The 19,026-nt window shown below is 42.9% G+C and overlaps 1 protein-coding gene across 7 annotated transcripts in view; it reads left to right on the top strand.

Moving 5' to 3' along the window:
• LOC138471946 (uncharacterized) overlaps positions 1-19,026 on the top strand; it is an 835,353-nt gene that overhangs the window by 411,226 nt on the left and 405,101 nt on the right. The window lies entirely within an intron of this gene.

Below are 19,026 nucleotides of genomic sequence, written 5' to 3'. Positions count from 1 at the left end.
AATACCAAAAACATCTTCTGTGGAGTTCCACAGGGATCAAGCCTCTCCCCTCTGCTCTTCAACATCTACATTCCCCCCTGATGAAAACCATTTGTACCCACAGACTAACCACCTACAATTATACAGATGACACACAACTGATTGTGAAGATGATCATGACCCACGAACCTAACAGCCTTAACAACTGTCTCACAGACATCTACAACTCATTGACCATGCAATCCTCAAAATGAATCCGGCCAAAACTGAAAAATGTATCTCACCCACAGAGCAACGCAACCAACCCACAACTGGACTGGCCGACTGACTTGGGAGCACAAACTGAGACTTATAACCTAGTAAATAACCTATGAATACTCATGGACAATGGACTACCCCTGGAACCGCAAGTCAATGCAGTAACTAAAACATGCTTCTATCTCTTAAGAATAATCAGGGGGCTGCTACCATACCTCTCCTTTCCACACAGAACCCAGACAATCATATCCCTGATCCTAACCAGAATAGACTATGCAAACTGCCTGTAATATATCTACTTGTAAAGCGCACATTCGCACAGGGGCATCATGGCGCTAAGCAGCAGAGGGACGGCAGTAATTACAAAGGAGAGACCTAGAACAGTAAGGTTTTCAGAAGATGGCGGAAGGTAATATGGTAAGCAGTGGCTCGAAGAGAAAGAGGAAGAGCATTCCCAGCCTTTTCAGCCATCACAGAGAAAGCATGACCACCCATACGGGCAATTCTAACACGAGGAACAGGTACCAGAAGGGCAGACTAAGAACGAAGGGGGGGGAGAGGGAACATAGTGTGGAAACCTTTCCTGAAGATATTACGCCCCAGGTTTATAGAAGGCACGATGGACAATGCACATAGATTTTAAAATAATCCAATTCTCAATAGGCAGCCAATGGAGCTGCTTGAGCAGAGGAGAGATACGCGCTCCAAAAGGGGGACGCAAAATAGATCTAGCAGCAGCATTCTGAAGCATCTGAAGACAGTTAATAAGATGAAGAGGTTGACCAAAGTAGAGTGAATTGCAGTAGTCAACTGTGCTGAGGACAAGCGTAGCCACCACGGGGTCTTGAAAAATAACTGGGATAAAGATAAGGACGTTTCCCTTGATTCACAGTTTAAAACCATCCATAGTGAGAGAAGATGACATTTTAACCCCCACAATTTTTACTGTGGAGGAGGGCTGGGGGAAAGGACCAAGAGAAGTAGACCAACAATCAGGCGTCAGAAAGAGAGGGGACTGGACGTTCCAACAAGAACGTCCATCTTGCTACCATTACGCTTTAGCAAATTGGCTGCCAGTCATGAGCACAGGTCCTCTACGCAGCTCCTTAGCATAAGTTGGAGAAGTGGCCTAACGTAGATGTTGAATATAGGTGACAGTGCAGAACTCTGGGAGACCCCACATGACAACAGCACTAGTTTATAGTGGAAAGGAGGAAGAGAGACTGATTGGGAGTGATCGGACAGGAAGGCAGCGAACCAGCTCAAGACTTGACCAGACAGACCAGCATCAGATAACCGGGAGATCAGTGTGGGATGACCAACCGCGTCAAACGTAGCAGATCGGTCTAAAAGTAGTACTGCTCCGACTCCACCCTGATCAACCAGGCGAGCAAGATCATCCAGCACAGAGTTGAGGACTGATTCTGTGCCTCTCCCAGGCTGAAAGCCGGACTGAAAGGAGTCAAACAACCCAGAGGATTCTAAAAAGGAAGAAAGTGGGGGAGATGCAAGCGCCTCCAAGACCTTCATAAAAAGGCAGGAGAGCAATTGGATGAAAGTTGGCAGGCACCTCAGGATCTAAAGAGGGCTTCTTAAGCAGGGGGATCAAAAGAGCGTGTTTTAGGGTGCTAGGGATAAACCCCTCCTGAAACGAGGAGTTGATTGATGTGGTAATGTGAGAAATCGGATCTCCAGAGACATCCTTAAGAAGGGCTAGAGGAATAGCATCAGCCGGAGAGGCTCATTTAAGGGGATGAATAGCCCCAAGTATATCCTGATCAGAAAGGGAGGGGAAAGAAGACCATATAGGGTTCGATGCAGGTAAGTCAGGGAGAATAATTGCAGCTGCAGACTGGCCAGCCACAGCTCTGATGTTATCATGGATAGTCTCGATCTTAGTATGGAAAAAGGAAGAGCGAGAATCAGAGATCCTGTGAGGGTATTACATGAGAGCCAACTTTTGTAGGGGTAGAGAGAGATTGAACCAGCTCGAACAAAGTCATAGGCTGATTTACAGCATTTTCTACCTTCTTACTAAAGAAGGATTTTTTGGCAATCGGAATCACTTTCTGATAGGCTAGCAGGGTATGGCGGAAAGCAGACTTATCTTCAATTGAGTAACCAGCAGGCCATTTCCTCTCCGCTTGTCTACACAACCATTTTCCTGACCTGAGTTCATCAGAGAACCAGGGCTCAAAGGAGTGACTTTTTTGTTTGCAGATGAGGGGAGCCAACAGGTCAGCAGCTGCAGAGAAAGAGGCTTCCAGTGTTGTTAAAGAGCTAGAACCATGAACTCGACCTAGGAATGCCGGAAAGACTCCCCTGAGACTCCAATGTGTCCAAAACACTGCAGCAAGTATTCTCCAAATATTAAACAGAAGAGACCACATCCCTCCAGCTTTGAGAAGCCTCCATTGGCTACTGGTAAAAAAAACACATCAAATTCAAAGCCCTCTGCATTGCCCATAAATCCCTACACAGGCGAGCAGAATTCCTCCAGGCCAAGATCTGCCACTGTTAGGGAGAATTCTCATTATATGGCTAATTTCCCTCACCTAGTGAGTCCCCCAGCAGCTTTGCTGGATTTGTGGAGTTTATTTTTTCACTTGGTAAGAGTGTGAGCTTTTCCCCCACTCTTACCCATGTTTTGCCATGTGTCTTTTACCTGTTTTTGTGATTGTGGACTCTGGAGTACACCACTTCAGTAGTCCCCTTCTTTTGTCTGTTACATATCACCTTCCGTGCAGTGACACAGGATTGTCTTTTAGACTTCCCACCGACTCCATTTCTGAGGCTGACTACAGTCCCCCAGAAAAGGGTAAAGTTGCCATTAACTTTACTTAGTCATTTAACCACAGATCCAGTACACCCCATCTTACATGGAGTACTGGAAAGGGTTACTCTGTATCCCTTTTTATCTGTACCTCCTAGAGCATTGTTTCGCTCTTTTAACATTTAGACTTGGCTGCTGGCAGTGGTATCTACCCTAACTTTTCTACTGCGATTATACTATATAAACGTGGTATTGTTTTAGGCTATTATATTAGACCAGTGTACAATACTACCACCACACTCTAACCTCATATGACCCAGACCCCCAACACTAACACTAGCACACATCCGAGTCCCACCCACACGGTTATAACAAGCAGGGCCTCGAATCGAACCAACTCCCACAAGCAAAACAGCTCACAGACATGCCAGTTCCTCCTGGTTCTGAACCTATTCTATCATCCCGTCCTCACTAACATACCCCTCCCCCTTCGCTTCCAGAGCAAAGCGAGCACCTAGAGACTGCCCTCAGGTGTTAGCAGTGCACAGTAAAAATCAACATAAGCTAACAAACCGTATAATGTAAGCGGACATACAGGCTGTAAACACTGCACTGTTTGCATATGATACATGGCAGCCTACAATATCTGTATAAAAGCCTGTACATAATTTGCTTTATTATAGGGTAGTTGTGACATCACAACTGACCTGTAATACAAAAATGACATAGCAACTAGGGGTGAGTGAAATTTTCGCCCACGAAACAGAGTGCAGAATCCGCACTGATATCCGCTTCTGACCATTCCGCTAAATCAGCATTATGATTTTGCCATCACTGAAATTTCGCCCAGTTTTGTGAAGTTCCGTGCGGAGTGTGGTGTTTCATTCCCATGTTTGTTTCATGTAGCGTGACAAGTAATTCTTTGATTCGTTCAATGTTAGTTTTGTGCAGCGGCACAAAAATCTTTGCACTGTTTTTTGATTAAGGATCAGCTTGTGCAGCGACGTTAGAAACTTTGGGGGGGGTCTTTTTTTTTGATCCGTGCTTTCTGCAGGTCTTTTTTCAATCGGTATTAGTTCTGTGCAGCGGCACGACAAACTTTGTGCAGGTCTTTTTTGATGTGTGGTAGTTTTGCGCAGCGACATGAGTAACTTCATGCTGCTCTTTTCGACTCATGCTAGTTTCAGGCAGCTGCACGAGAAACTTTGCGTGGCTCATTTTGATAGGCAGGTGTGGGGGAACAGCGGATTGCGGCGAAACAGAACACAATCCTACAGACTATGCTTCTGTGGCAGGCCGATGGAATTTCACAATTTGACCAAGCCCTAATCACAACTGCTCTGTAATAAGTTATTACACTTCATTTGCGATGTGTCACTGCCTCCTTCCAGCTTGAGCAGGCAGAGAATGTCAGCTGTCACTGCTGCACTTAAAGCCGTGAAAAGCTTTTTAAATTCTTTGCTTGCAGAATAGTTTTCTGTGAACCATTGCAGTCGGTAATTGACATGAACCTGTTTATTGTAGAAAGTTTCATTTGTGCAGTTTCACTCATGCGAGTAAGAAACTGCATGTACTTATTTTAAAGCATCAGATTAAAGTGATTTCAATAAATTATATTCAGCTGCTTGAACTATATATTTCTTCAACACATTTGGAGCTGCATTTTTGAATTTTTTTTTAAATTCAATTTTGGATCAGCAAATGAAAGATCTTACATTTTACTAAGCAAGTTACCAGGTATTAATGGAAATGAAAGTGTGTGGCTATGTAATGTAAGAAATAACATACCTCCAACAATACATAAAAAGAATATTTCAGGTCCCCCAGGAGTTCTGTGACCTTATCCTCCCGAAACTCCCCAGTGACGTGCAGTATCCTTCTAATGTGCAGTAGGGTTTACATGATCCCATATACAATTGCCTCTATCAGGCAACTTTGTCGAAGATACAGCTCTAGTAAACAAAATCTACCTCCTCATTCAGGCATGGATGGCCTCCCACGGCCTCTGCCTAAATGACGACAAAACTGAGATACTAATACTGGGTTCCGACTCCAACCTAAAAAAACTGAGCCCCAACTATCGTAACTTTAACATAGATGGCAATACAATTAAGGTGGCTACCGAGGTAAAAACCTTGGGCTTCTACCTCGACTCCACTCTATCCCTCAAAAAACAAGTCAACTCCCTGGCATCCTCTACAGCGTACACCTGCAAACTAATCAGGACCTGCAGACCTTACCTCTCTAAAACTAACTGCATCATGCTTGCCAATGCGTTAGTCATGTCCAAACTAGACTACTGCAATGCCCTCTATGCAGGGGCCAACAAGTCCATCATAAATAAAATGCAAACCCTTCAAAACAATGCTCTTAGAGCTGCCCTTGACATACCCCGCAAAGCACATATCTCAAACGTTAGGAAAGACCACCACTGGCTCAAAATCAGCGACAGAGTCCTGCTCAAGACACTATCACTTACCCATAAAGGGCTCAACAACACTGCTCCCCCCTACATCTCAGCCAGACTAACGAGAAAATCATCTAGGCACCATACCAGGGCTACTAACCACTACCTACTCGAAACCCCTAGATTCAGACGCTCCAAAGCAGGCGGAGTAAGCTTCCCTGTCAAAGCTGCCCAGGCCTGGAACGCATTACCCACTGCACTAAGAGCCAACTTACCCTACTCCAATTTTAGACGCAAGGTAAAAAATTGGCTCTGGACAAACGACAACTAACTCCTGAGACACCCAATGTCCATAACACTGTTGTCCAAAATGACGTCTGTTCTCAGACCTGCACACTCTTTCAAAACTACAATATGCTAATTTTTCTTTTTCTTCTGCCACACGGCAAGTATTGATATGTCTTACTGTACTGTTATGTTGTTTCTCGCCTATACTCTGTATGTAACCCAAGCTTAAGTAACCTTGTACCTGCTGCGCCCGGCTACCCCTGGGTTTTGTGCGCATTATCAAATAAACAATACAATACAATGTGTAATCTAAGCAGGCACCCAGAGGTTGTAATCGCTGCCATGTTTGTGTATGGTAGAATGTAAATGGACAGTCTGTAAACATTCCACTATTTCTATAAAACCGGGAGTGCAACACACACACACACAAACACCCACCATAAAAACTGTAGGTTTTTATATTATGCTTAGCAGACGCAGACGCAACATTTTGTAAAAACTGCACTACTTCTACAAAGCATGGAGTGAGGCACACACACTTATACTAAAGACTGCAGGTTTTTATATTATGCTTCGCATATGCAGACACGCAAACTGTAAACACTCCACTATTTGCATGTTGTGCTTACTGAACCTGAGCAGTCATGGATTGCAAGCATTGCTTTATTTATATGTAATTAATGCATTATGCATTGTGATGAATCTCAAATTGTTGTCTGTGCTTCCATAGGGGGAGCCCCTTCCCATGAGGCCAGGGAGGCGTGGATGCTACCCGATAGTCCCCCTACGGGTGGTACTCAGCGTGTGGATCTCATGGGTGGGGAATCCCTCTGTCGGACCAGTGAACACTATTGTGAGAGAACTCTGTATTCACCGAATCCCTACATCTTTCTTTCAACCCCACCCTCTCCAACCCTATCCAATATACTTCTGTAACATACAGGATGCAGGGAGGACTGAGATGTGGAAGAATAGGTGGGACTATCATGAAGATCCAAAACTGGAAAGGACTGAGATGAGAAGAAGGCGCGGATCCGCAGCGATCGGGCAGAAGAACTTACATGAGCGGTCTAGTTTTCAACTGCAGACCTTAATGGGAATGCACATAAAAACTAACAAGGGACTTACCCGAATGTCAGATGCTCTGGCGAGGAACCAAGGCTCGCAGATGGGAATGGCAATAGCAGAGGAAGGTGCAGAGACCCTGAAGGGGCAATCTCCACCAGATCTGCCAGGAAACCCAAGAGGCTGACTGCGGGAGGCGCCTATAGAGCAGCATGGCAGAGAAGCGTGCTCTGGCGATGCTGAAGTGGATCTGAAGCCCTGGAGAAACTGTGGTAAGCCAGGAAGAATCCCCAAATGCTGGCAAACCCTAGAAGGACCAGGGGAAGCCTGCGACTGACCAAAGGGCTGTAGCCAAAACCCTCAAGGTATTTGGGTGGCTAAGCCTATGGTTGGGAGTTCCCAGAGGGTGCAGGAAACCCTGAAAAGCATAGAGGATAGAAAGGGAGAGAGAGCGGGGGCATCCCCTATGCATGGTAGCCAGGGGAATAGGGTGTGGGACCCCTACGAAAAAAGGAGATACCAAGTAACAAGAAGGTCTAATCTTCCTCATGGCAGCGCTTGAAGAGCATGTGACCCAGAGCTGCCACACAGTGTGAACCCTAAATAGAAATGTAAGAGAAATACCCATGAAGACAGACCTTGGCAGGAAAGTAAACCAAGGCTATGTGTGTACTGCCAAGAGAGCCTAAACCAGGCCACTAGAAGGGAGACATTCGCTCCATCTTTTGTTGAAATGCCAAGAGAGCCGGAACAAGGTCAGTGGAAGAGAGACATTCCCTCCTTTTTAGCATGGAACTGTACCTGACCAGAAGAAGGGAGTCATTCTTCTGGACCAAGAGGACAGGAGAGCACTTTAGTTTACTTTCAAGTGTGAGGGACAGAGCTAGAATTCTTACATTGGACATTGGACTTTTTGATTTGGACATCCTGACGGGGACACTAGTTATTTTGGTTGAAGCAGGGAACTCCCTAATAGAGTTAGGGTAAGATAGGGGTTTTCCTTTCATTCTTTTACTTGAATAAAAGTGTATGCCAACCACCATGACCCCCCGTGTCAGAGTCATACTTTTGCACCCTTACAGCATCCCATTCCATTTTTTTGTTACCCCTTTTGTCCTTTTCCACTTCCTCCCCTTTCCTCTTAGACTTAGCAGGGTTATAATACACCTATTTTAGGACTAGCCTAGGAACTCTGAGCCTACTACGGTGGTGATTTGGTGCATTATAAAAACTTTGGAACATAATACAAGAAGGGACAAAGACTGAAAGCACTGCAATACTTTACATTATGATTACCATAAGCGAGTGTGCACACACACTCATGGTAACCATTGCACTATTCTATGCAAATCTTAATGTGAGCACACACATGCAGTAAATAACAAACTATGTTGTACTTTGTACTACACGTAGGCAAAGACAGAATGTAAACTCTGCAATTTTATGTTGTAGACCGACATTAAACCCTGTCAATTTCTATTTCATGTAACGCGAAATAGTGTCAATTATGTGACAAATTGTGGGAATTAGTCCCTTCTCCCCAAAGGGGAGCCTGCCTATGAGGCTAGGGAGGCAAGCCCACTCTGCAGTACCCTCCCTAGGGGAAGACGCAAGTGGGACATCACCGGAGAGACTCCCCCTTTGGTGACAAGGAATCCGCTCTAATGAGGAACTCCCTAAATACCATCTCAACAATACCCCAGAGAACATTTGCTATGGAAACATGTGTGAAGAAGAAAACTGTATTTTCTACTGTCACCCAGAAACTGTAAATATCTTTTTAAACGAAATACCCCATTCAACTGGGACAAGGAGGATGATGTATGGAGGAAGAGAGAAGCAATGTGGGATAGAAACAGGAAGACCCGGACCTATGCCAGCAAAGTCCCCAGCACACGTACTGCATAACGCAGGAGTAGACTGGCGAAGAGAGAAGCCTGCAAGTTACAAAACAGGGCTGCTCCCTGCAGCAGAGAGAGAGTTGGATGTGCAGCATCCTGTGAGCAGAAGGGAATGTGAAGCTGACTCAGACGCCCAGTGTCTTAGCTGGTGGAAAGCGATAGAAGTATTGATCATGCAGCCTCCTGGAGTCCAGATAGAGAGAGAGAGACCAAAGCTGATGGCATGACCATGAAAAACATGTGGTGTACCAGGAATCCCCCAAACGATGCTGAACACATTCCACAGATGGTAAGGCAGAACCTAACAGTACAGGAAATACCATAAAACAAAGGCACGAAAGAGGAAGCATTACAGGAGCAAGAAAGAGAACATTGACGGTACAGAGAAATGACCCTGGCAGCTAGAAGCCCTGGTGACGTTATCCCTAGGAGTCCCTGATAACAGGGAGAACAGGAGACCTGGGAGTGTAACATTGAAACATTATGGGGCCAATCGTATTTGTCGCAGCCAAAGTAAAGAGACTGTGATCATTAAACCAAGAAAAGTTAATGAGAATTGTTATGGGACCAATTATACTCATTCTTACTCAACATAAAGATACTGTGATGCTTGAGCCTAGAGGAGTGAACGAGAATCATTATGGGACCAATCATACTTGTCCCAGTGAGAATAAAGGGACTGTGAGACTTAAACCCAAAGGAGTGAATGGGAATCATTATGATACCAAGCATACTTGTCTCAGTCAAGATTAAGAAATCCTCATAGTGAACCTGAAGACGCGAATAAGTATTAATATTGGATACTAGTCTTGTATCAATCAAGTCAAAGGAAGTAAAATAGAAGGAGACTTAAAGTGTTGGATAACTTTACCATGGGAAGATATAAGAACACATCTCTGTAGCGAGAACCAAGAGGAGAGTAATAGAACCAAAAAGGGTAACCATCAAAGGAAGGCAAAGCCAAGCAAAGTCTTGAACAGATTGTATGAACTGATCAAAACAGTCACCAGAGACTATCTGAAAATTAACTAATGAACTAGAAGTTTGCAAGAAGCAAATAGACTACAGGAGAAGGGAGCTATTCTCCTACTTCTAGTTATTAGAGTGGTGAGGTCAGTTAGGCTAGTTTGGACAGTGGACCGGTTCTGTTAAGATATCCAATGACGACTGACAAGAACCTTAGCTAATTTTGTTAGGTAGGGATGCCTTATAGCATATTGAAAGTTAGGCATTTTTGCTTTTCTTTAATTAACCTAATAGTGAAATGACTTACCAGAGTCTGCGCCCTTCTTCTGATCCGCCACAATTAGCAACATCGACGCACACATTCACGCCCTCTCTCAACACCACTTCACTACTCTGCACTATTGTACATGATGTGTAATGTAAGCTGGCATACAGACACACTGAACGATTTGCATTTTGTGCAGTATTCACGTACACATACAAAGACTGAACACTGTGTGTATTTTGTATATCATGTTTAAAGTAGGCACACAGGATTTGAAATGCATTTGTGTAATGTGCTCAATGTAGGCAGATACACTTCTATCGTGGCTTAATACTACTTGCACACTGATATCGGGACAGCAAGACATATAGACAGTTAGAAAAGACTGTTAATCTCCTTTATGTGAAATGTTGCCTTTCAGAACACCCCTAGCATGAAAACTGCTTGATGGATTTACATCATAGATTCACAGATATTCCTTTTCAAGGTATAGTCAAAATCCATCAGTAGTTTTTAAAATATGCGATGGAGAAGGGGGTGCCCTTTGCTCCAAAAAATGTGTAAACATCTCCCATGGTGCATTGCAGCAGTGAGGTATTTCAGAAATGGAAGCAGTGATTTGGATTCAAGTTTGATTAGAAGTAGGGTAGGGAGGACAACGGAGGACCACGTGTGTTGTGGAAGAGATTGGGGTGGTCTGCAGAACCCATTTTGTGACCCTGTGTTCACCTTTATGCAGGAATCTTGCAGCATTGCTGCAAACACCTAGTTGGACGTGCTTGGAAAAAAACATGCTTCATGGGAAATGACGAGTGAACGGGGGTAGTGGGAGAGAGTAAAGGAGTATTTGCACATAGTAGGACAAATGGGGGACCTAAAAAAGAGGGGACATATGGAGAGGGTTGTAGGGATGGGAAAGACTTTACATTTGTCAAACGTTTTCCCATTACTCCGGAAATCTATAAACGATGCATTACCATGGAAATTATTACCGGGAATAATTAGCGAGGACTACAGAGGAAATTACGTAAGGGGGGGGAAAGGGGTATGGGCCTATGGTCATTAGATCTTATTGTTTCAAAGTGGCCACTGGAGGAACCTTTTTGGAGGCAACTGCTCCATTTCAAGGTCAAAATCGGAATTCAACAGTGAAGTAAAACTGGTGTAATACGATTAGTGCAACAAAACAGTGACAGTAATTGAAATACTATCAAAAATGTATGTTACCTCCAGGCTCTTTATTAGGTTCAGTTAGGGAGACCAGATTTAAAAAGTAAAAAAACAGGACAGGGCAACTAACATAAAAGTAGGATTAACTCTTGAATGTGGCTGTCAACGCACTGCACTTCAGTAGTGGATGGAGGAGAATGGAGTTCCATTGTTACTTTTCAGATAAACGCAGAGTATAAATACTTTATCACAAACTAATACTATCTTAAGTTGTAAAATGCAGCATTTCTTCTGTGTGAGATTGTGCATTCATGCCTGTCAGCTATGAAGACCGACTACCAAAAACCGGGACCACTGCAGTTTCCAATGGAAACATAATCTTGAGAAAGGGGGAGAGAGCAGCTAATACTGGAAGAGTCCTGGAAAAACCGGGACGTCTGATCACCCTAGCTCAGTGTCTGACTTAGTGTGAGTTTTTGTGTAGTCGACAACCACAAGCAACGTGTCTTTGGTGCTACAACTCGGTGGTCAGTCAAAATGTCGAAAATAAAATTTAGAATGACAATAATGTCGAAAAATAAATGTAGAAAAAAAAATGTCGAATTCCCTTTTTTAATTATATATTTATTTCGGGGTCCGGGAATGAAAAAAAATAGGTAAAAAAAAAGGGGGGGGCTGGGGGAGAACCCCCCCATTTCGAATAAAAAACCTCATAAATTAAAATTCGACATTTTTTTTTCTACATTTATTTTTCTACATTTTGACTTTCTACATTTTGTCTTTCTACATTGTCACTATAAACCCTACAACTCTTAACATTCTGTCTGTTTGTTTTGAGGAGTATTTATCTATGCATCTGCCCTTCAAAGTCACAACCATACACAGCCACCTGTTAGCTGTAAAATAATTACTAGCATTCAATGAAAGGGGAAAAAACGGCATACCAAAAAAAATATATATATCAAAGCGACCTGTTCATTTGCATTAGGACCGCTTGTCTGAAGGATACACCATGCATTATTTCTGTTGCTAGGCAGATTTAATCTTGTCGTGCAATTGAGCTAGTACCGTGCCTGTATCGCAGAATGACTGAAGGCAGAGCTGTTCCACTGGCTCATTTGGTCAGTGTCCTTAAGTAGGAGAGTTTACAAAGATATTCAAGTTGCCCATTGTCGAGTTGTTAGCTTAGCAGCCAGTCCTGGCTTTTAAGCTTTCATCACTTTGCATTCTGGTACTTGCAGTCCATCTTTTAAAAAGAGAAAAAGACACTTACAGGTATTGCAAATAACATGATTTACACCACCAGGTCTGAGATCCTCCCTGGAAAAGTTGCACAAGGAAATGTGCTGAACTGGCCCTTGAAAGCAAGTAAGACAAAAAGCATGACCTTTTTCCCAAAGAACATCAAACCTCTGCATGTAGAAGTGGGATGTCATAAACTATGTGTGGGTGTTCCCCTACAATGTAGACTCCTGGGTAATAATCATAATATGGACTACGAGCGTAAACAATGTCTTTAACTACAAGGGCTTAGACAGTGGTAAAACAATCTGGACAGAAAAGTTCTGTACAATGGCATATTTTTATTATTATATATACATCATAACATCACCATAGCCATGTAATAAAATGCAAATAATTGGAAAGCTTGTATACACAAGTGCAAAGTGCAATTCAATTGAATGAACAATACAGGTCCATTGTAAACCACCAACCCTAACTGCAATCCTCCTGTTTTTACAGATGCCGAAAAATGTTATAAATTGATTCAATACTTAACCATAAAAATGCATAACAGCTCATCATTTCTCTTTGCTAATTTTACATAGAACTTCCCTTATCTTAGTTTTGGCTATGTAGCATCTAGGGCTGCAATAGCACTGATGCCGGTCTTCTTCAGGACTGGACTGTCATGGACCAACAAGAAATAAAAAGGTTCTTATTTCCAATTCTTTTTATTGTATTACATAGATATGGTGATATATATATATATATAATATGCTATTTTCTGAGAACTTTGCTGTCCAGATTGTTTTACCACTGTCTAAGCCATTGTAGTTCAAGAAATTGTTTGAAATATTGTATCCGCGAGACACCACACTCGTAGTGCATATGTAGAAGTGGGATGTTCATATTTGAAGTGGGTTCCATGGTGCGATCACCTGGATATCTGTTTTGCTTGCAATGCTGGTTGGGCTCTGCAGGTAGACAAGGCTAGTGATGCCTTGGAGGAAAAACTGTGGTTCTCTGAAAAAGCAATTTTTCAGCCATGACAGTGGAGCCGTGCATCCAGTCTTGGAAGTACATAAGGTGCAAGCAAAATCAGAAGCCTTATATGGCGCAGAAATACGGGGCTTCACTAGGAGTGGGAATCTGACTATAATTGAAAATAAATTTGTAAAAAGCATTCTATTACTCTTCCAAAGAGGTTCTCTACTGGATCAGAATGTGGACGAATCCAGCTCGTGCCAAATACTGAGAAACTCTGATCCATGTAATGAACATGGAAGGGGGAAAACATCCTATGGCTTGCCCATGTAAACAACTGTCTGGCAGCAATGAATCTCTCCTGTCATTGGCTGACCACAATTTAGATTTCTAAAGCTTCCTTGTTTATGGAAAAAAAGAAACTTAAGGTCTAGAAAATTTGAAAGTGCTTGTGCTTGTGCTGGTCTGTCTCATGGCATGGATTATTTACTCGCCAAAAAGATGTTTGGCTATGAGCCTTACCTTGATATAATCAACCCAAATTATGCACAGACACGTTATATCGAATTTAGAACTGGATATTTGAAAGTCTGAGCACATATCACACAACTTGAATGGTGTCAATTGTTTGCCTTGTGGTGCTACGAAAGAAGATGGGTTGCGTTTTGTGTTTATCTGCGATGGACTAAAAGACTTAAGGGTAAAATACCTTGAACCCTTGTTTTTGCTGCACACAATTCTTCCATTCATTCATTACAAAAGGCCAACAATTCTTCCAATTGTCTTTTAAGATGGATGTGCATTTGGTAGCCAAATATATTCACCGGGCATGGATAAGAAGACAGCTTTTGAAAATATCCAAAATGTAACTTGATAAGTTTTGGCATCTATTCTATTTTTGTATGCAACCTCTCTCAAGCATTACCAATATTTGAATAACTTTCTTTCCTAATGCAACATTTTATGTGGTGAATGTTTTTAATATCTAGTGTTTTTAACTATATGTCTATTTTATTGGAATTGTATGGGCATGTATTTTTATGCATTGTGCCATATGTTGTTACAAGTACAGTAAAAGCTGTTGCAAAACATGGAGCATCACTCTGGGGCTATGGTAACACACAAAACATCCAAGTCTATGAGAACTACTTCTGAAAACTCATCCTTGGCCTTCCTCAATCGGCTCCAAATTATGGTGCCCATACTGAGCTTTGGATGTTGTTCTTGGGTGATGAAATGGAGGTGGAGCCAATCTTACAACGGCTCAGACTATGGGCAAGCCCGAAAGCCTGGGTAGCACACTCTCTGATAAAAAGATTTGATAGACAGGGCTGGCTCTAAGAAAGTCCCATGGCTGTCACAGACCAGGAAGTGGCTGGTAAAACGGAATGCTTAACTCACCGGACTAACCCTATGCTAATTACCAAAGCGGTTGCGACCCAGCTCAAGTATCAAGCATTGTCCATTTCTAGGGCTGAGAGAGAATGTATGAAATAGAGAAGGGCAATAGAAATCTGGCTATCATTCAAATAAATGCCATACAAAATGACCTATTCTGGTCAAATAATCCTGGTGAGAAAAACCGCTTAACTCGTGCGCAATTTAATTGCCTCCCAATAAGATCAACATGTTGTCCAGATGGTCGAGGGAGGTCAAAGTGTGTCCCTTTGGTTGCGAGGTAGTAGAGGATACTTTGCATTTTGTGCTTTTATGCCCTGTCTTTAAGGACATTAGAACAACAAGGCTGGTTCAAGTCTTTAGAGAGCGACAATTCACACAATGCCCACCGGCTTTGTTATATCTTCTCTGGGAAGAAACCCCATTTGTGAGCTGGTCGTTGTTTTCTTTTTTGAGACGGGCATTACCCAGGAGGGCATTTGTGCTATCCCTTATTTCTGGTTGATGGGTCCCCGACATTGGTATAGCTCACATCAGTAACAAGGGCAGGCCCATGCGAGTCTGTGCAAAACAAGGAAATAGGTTGTAAATGTAAAAGATTTTAGTAAACCGAAGTACTTGTTCATATTTCTATCTGTATTGATAACAGATGTATTTTTAACCATGTTGTATTGGCATGCATACACAGAATTTGTAACCTAGTATTTGTGGGATTTTATAATGTTCTTGAGATTTGTATTACTGTCAATGATTGTACTTCCATCTTTTTATTCTTTTTTTGGCAATCTGACAAAATAAAGTGATTGGTTGATACATATGATGTTTGTAAGATGTGTCCTGTTGACTTTATAGTCGAATGAAGGCTGATTGACAACTTGAGTTGAAACTCAAAATGTTCAGAACACCTCTTACGGAAACTGTATATGCTATTAAAGTAAGTGTGAATGACGTTGTATGAAGAGGGTACTGGTATGTCAATATTCATGTTGATTGTTATACAATATTTTCTTCCGTAACTGTTAATTTCAATTCAGACTACTACTTCCTGGTAAAACAGAGCGCACAGTGTATTGCCAACCACCAGCTGAATTCCTTTTGCTGAAGTGGGCTTCCGCTACTTTGACATTGTGCATTCTATATGCATGTGCGGGTGGATGTGTGTGTTTTTGTGTGTGTATGAGTTGCGGGTGGATGTGTGTGTTTTTGTGTGTGTATGAGTATGTATTTGGGTAGGCTAGTCAAAGAGTTTTGAAACTGGGGTGCTGGCTGGGCTGCTGGTAGCATCCCAGCCCCAGGCTCGAGCTGGCCCACGGTCGAACCAAAAATGCAAAATGTTGTTGTTGGCCAATATTTGGAGTCAAAGTGAGCCTCATGTGGGCCAGTTTGAGTTACTTCACCATGCGGCTAATAGTTTTGACCATTGTTACTGAATAAACATTCTTTAAAATGCACAATTTGCATCACATTTTACCAAAAAACTCCCCCTTGTGTACTATTCAGTGTCACCACAAAAGGAATGAATAGCCATTTGCAACCGTGGGCCACTTTTTCATTGATGACCGAGACAGTTTTAATGCCCAGTCCGTCCCTGTCCAGCCCACCTTTGTAGTGTTGGACAAACAGCCTAGGGTTTAATATGGTTCTTCCATGGGGCCAATGGGATCTTGTTACTGTACAGTGGGATATTAAGGTGCCTGCCTCAAGGTTGGGACTACCCCTTGATCCCCCCAATAGTGTGCACTTTGGCATGATGTGATTACGACATGTAGTGAGCAGTTTTAGAAAAGTGAATGACTCGAACAATGTGCTTGTAGAAATGCATACATTTTGCATAGGATGGTTCTTACTGATCCTCACTCAAAGACCAGGTCCTTAAGTGTCAGGCTGTTATGCAAGTCTTTATACTCGTCCTTGGCACTTACTCGAGGACGCTACCGTCGACCTCGCATCAACTGGAGTGCGAGGGTGGTTGTTAATTTCTTGCAATGGCTAAAAATAGCACAATTCTTCTTGCTGCAGATGGTTGGGTATATTTAGTTTTCATACTTGAAGATTTGTATTTTTTTTTTGTTGATGAAATCATACTGCAACATTGCCCTCTAGTGTTATGGAATGGAAGTAAAATCACAATTTCAGTGCTGTATTGATTGCACAGTAACATATTTTCTGCACTAGCCCAAGTGGCAAGTAGCATACCGATGGACTGCCCTAGCCCGCCACAGAAAGGTATCAAAGTACAGGTATGATCACAAATTTGACACAAAGTTATATTTAATGATTGCCTTTAATAATAAATAACATGTATGGCTTTAAGGACAGTAGTGCTTTCAAAAATCAGTACATCAGGATTCACACTTGCACTACATAAAACCATGTAACTGTTGGGTTTAGCATTTTAAGTTTTTTTCCAGGATAAAGCAATAGTTTTACGTTCTATACAGAATGGAAGGATGGAGACTAACATGGCGAGGCAGAATGAGAGAAAGAAAGGAGACCAGGACAAAAAGAGAGCAAAAGGGGACCAGATGAAGAAGAAAAGAAAGCAAGGACTGGACACTAGACATGTGACCAGGAAGAAAGGAAATAGAAGGGAGGTTTGAGTAAGCAAGAAGAGGAAGCGGATAAAAAACATCGAGGAGGAAAGTAAGCAGGTCACGAAAGGAATAGAGAGGGGACAAGATGCCAGTATTACCATTTAAGGATTCTATCATTCAAATAGATGAACAAAGTTTGAGGAAAGCTTTAGTGAAATAATAGATTTCTAAAAATTACCGAAGGTACTGTGCTCAAGGAGGAAACGCTTGTCTTTTCTCCTTGTAAGGTGGTTATCCATAATTCACACCCAGGGCAGGCGCTCATCCAATCTGGTGGCTGGAAATACAGGTGAGACCTGCCAGTGTACCGCCTGCGTTTTTGGAGCCACCCAAGACTCTTTCCAGGTGCCACCATCTCGTTTAGGCATGCTGATCTGCGGCCGTCAGTCCGTCTCTCAGTCCACCTCCCAACGCCTCCAAGACACTCCACTCCCTTCCCCTCAACTTAACTTGAGGCCCCGATCGGGTCTCTGCTATTCCTCCTGTCTTCATCGGCTGCCGCAATGGAAAAAGAAAAGGGACGTTTATTGTTTCTGTGGCGCTGGCCAACTTTTGTTAAACTTTCCACATGAGATTAGGGTTCTGCAATATGCACAGAGCCTGCCTCCCATGGAAATTAAAAGTTAAAACTATTCTACCCATGGATGGAGCCAGTGGGTGCGAATTGCTTTCACCCCCTTATGGAGTGGGCATACCAGGGCAGGTAATGGCCCTGAGCCCCCGCTTTGCACAGTCCTTCTTAGGCCTGGGCTGGAAGGCTGTCACCGGCTCTGGCTGTATTGGCTCCACTAGCACACAAGTGGGGGTGGGGGGGGAGGCTATAGCCTGTCAGATTATTCAAAATGCAGTTTTTTTTTCTCCAAACTTTATTTATTCATTTACAATCACAGTGTACAATTACATTTACCAGCAATGTTACTCATGTGATTACCTCAGTTACATATATACCCAGACCATCCAGCATCGTATCACATGGCTACTGTGACTATGAATTTCATATGATGCAATCCTACCATTTAACTGTAACCCTTTCAACCCCACCAACCCCCCCTTTATAACTCCCCCCACCCTAGAATGCAGCTTGTAACCGCAACTACAAGCCCATGGTACACGCAAGCTGTTGGTTACTTCCTCCCACACCTCCCGTTGTTCACCCACTCACCACTCATTTTAAAAAACAAAAGTAAATTAAAATAAAACCATACCTTTCCTCTGTTTTCTTTTTTGCTGCTACCAGTCCACACTTCCACTGCGAAACTGTGAATGCCATGGAAATAGAAAGGGGGTACTTCATTTCTACACCCCCCACGTTTGCATCCATAGGTGCAGAGGCGTAGACAGGGTAGGGCCTGAGCAGGCAAGGCCCACCCAAAATGTTTATATGCCCACTAAGCAGCACTTTGTGAGCATTTGAAGATGTTAATTATACTGTGGTTGGCTCGGCTACATTAGCTTCAGGCCCCACTTGTTGGAGAATTCTGGCTACGCCTCTGCATAGGTGTGCTGTTCATTTATGCAAATATGCTTTCCTGTGATTTGATTTTTCCTAAACAAAAAGTGATAGATGTATCACTCCTGTTGGCTGCATCCTGTGCCTGACCGTGCAGCACTTCAGCCCCCGTTAACATGCCTCTCTTCTCTCGGGCTTGTTAAACACTTGCTGCCTGATTCATGGAATTATTTGCGCTGAAAACACAGATTTGCGCGCCTTTCTGCCCGAAAATCCCCATACTTCAAACAGGGATTTTCGGGCA

This window comes from Ambystoma mexicanum, chromosome 8, assembly GCF_040938575.1.
Source record: "Ambystoma mexicanum isolate Mex_15411 chromosome 8, UKY_AmexF1_1, whole genome shotgun sequence".
NCBI classification, from domain to species: domain Eukaryota; kingdom Metazoa; phylum Chordata; class Amphibia; order Caudata; family Ambystomatidae; genus Ambystoma; species Ambystoma mexicanum.
This window is presented reverse-complemented; position numbering and strand designations above follow the sequence as displayed.